This window comes from Balaenoptera ricei, chromosome 19 (assembly GCF_028023285.1).
Source record: "Balaenoptera ricei isolate mBalRic1 chromosome 19, mBalRic1.hap2, whole genome shotgun sequence".
Taxonomy (NCBI): Eukaryota; Metazoa; Chordata; class Mammalia; order Artiodactyla; family Balaenopteridae; genus Balaenoptera; species Balaenoptera ricei.
In genome coordinates, this window is record NC_082657.1 from 2,580,458 (window position 1) to 2,582,550 (window position 2,093).

At 52.9% G+C, this 2,093-nt stretch overlaps 1 non-coding gene across 1 annotated transcript; it reads left to right on the forward strand.

Annotated features, from left to right (window-relative positions):
• The first annotated feature begins 249 nt into the window (after positions 1–249).
• Positions 250–356, forward strand: LOC132354403 (U6 spliceosomal RNA). The gene has a single exon (XR_009499271.1). It is a non-coding gene; the product is annotated as a U6 spliceosomal RNA (small nuclear RNA).
• The last annotated feature ends 1,737 nt before the right edge of the window (positions 357–2,093 follow it).

A 2,093-nucleotide genomic window follows, 5' to 3' on the forward strand; every position in this document is an offset into this window, starting at 1 on the left:
CACCTAGAGCCCGTGCTCCGCAACAAGAGAAGCCACCGCAAGGAGAAGCCCGCACACCGCAACGAAGAGTAGCCCCCGCTCGCCAACTAGAGAAAGCCGGCGCGCGCCAACAAAGACCCAACGCAGCCAAAAAAAAAAAAAGAGAGAGAGAGAGAGAGAGCTCAAATAATGGGGTTTACACCAGTTCCATACAAGGATCCTGCATATCTCAAAGACCCTAAAGTTTGTAACATCAAAAACAGGGAGTATGTGCTCGCTTCGGCAGCACATATACTAAAACTGGAACGATACAGAGAAGATTAGCATGGCCCCTGCGCAAGGATGACACGCAAATTCGTGAAGCGTTCCATATTTTTCACCTAGAGGGGTGGGATAGGGAGGGAGACGCAAGAGGGAAGAGATATGGGGATATATGTATATGTATAGCTGATTCACTTTGTTATACAGCAGAAACTAACACACCATTGTAAAGCAATTATACTCCAATAAAGATGTTTAAAAAAAAAAAACAACAGGGAGTAAATTCTATAAAGTTATCAGCAGTAAATTTATTTTACGGTTGAAAAAAAAAGTTTTCGAAACCAGCAACAGGCGGGTGGAGTAGAGCGCTGGGTTTGGAGGGCAGGGCAGTGTAACTCCCTGTTCACCCACCAGTGGCCTTCCACAGGTCTAGGATCCCGAGGGCGATCTTCTCCTTCCGGCCTCCATCAGTCCCGGGGCGGGGGGGGGGGCACGACCAGGTGGTCGTTACAGGCAGGGAGAACACACAGAATCCAGCAGACCCAGAGCACTGCTCGTCGGACGGGGCACCTCCACCGAATCCGGAGGAACAGGCTACGTGCTGACCATCCCTACTTGCCGGGGAGAGGACTGCGGCTTTGACAAGTAGACGCTTGCTCAACGTTACCCCACCACTAGGTGGCAGAACTGGGGTTTGAGCCCAACTGCGTCTGGATCCAAACCTCACATCCTCTCTGCCCTGCCACACCGTTGCGTCACTGGAATGTTGGCATGTGACTGATTTAACTGTCACGAAGCAGCACATCCCAAGTATACAGCAAGTACCCAACGAAGATGCGCTTGGGGGAACGGGGAGAGAGGAGGATCTATCTTCCCAGGAATTGCTGTAGTTTATCTAGTCCTCACAGCATCCTCATGCAGCAGGGGGACATCGTTATACCCATTGTCACAGACGAGGAAACTCTGGCGTCGGGAGGTGAAGGCGGCACACCAAGCCAGGGGCAGAGCCGGGACTTGAAGCCAACGCTCAGGCTCCAGGATCCTTGCAGCCCATCACTCCGCTAGACTAACCCTCACGACAGGTCAGGAAATAAAGCCCGTGGCCTTGAGGGAATGTGAGTTGAGGGTTGTTACGGGGCTGCCTATGCACTGCTCACAGGCACGAGCCAGGGATGGGGCGCTCAGAGCAGCCTCGCTCAGCGGAACCCAGGAGACAGCCAGCACTGTGGAGGGTCCAGCCTCCTCGCCCCTGGACAGAGACGGAGAGAGAAGACTCACAGACAGAGAGGGCAGCCGGCATCCCACAGGTCTGGGAAGACGTGGGTCAGCGCGCCGCTTAACCACTAGTCTGTGAAGTGGGTTCTCTTAATCCACATTTCACCAATGTGGAGATTGAAGACTTCCTAAAACCAGCAGCTGGGAATGAAAAGAAAGCTTTAAAAACAACTGCTGTGGGGCTTCCCTGGTGGCGCAGTGGTTGAGAATCTGCCTGCTAATGCAGGGGACACGGGTTCGAGCCCTGGTCTGGGAGGATCCCACATGCCGCGGAGCAACTAGGCCCGTGAGCCACAACTACTGAGCCTGCGCGTCTGGAGCCTGTGCCCCGCAACGGGAGGGGCCGCTATAGTGAAAGGCCCGCGCACCGCGATGAAGAGCGGTCCCCGCACTGCGATGAAGAGTGGCCCCCACTTGCCGCAACTAGAGAAAGCCCTCGCACGAACCGAAGACCCAACACAGCCAAAAATAAATAATAAATTAATAAATAAAGTAGCTATAAAATTAAAAAAAAAAAAAAAGATCAAGGTGACCAGCTAGCTGTGTGACCTTGGCCACAACACTTTAAAAAACAAAAC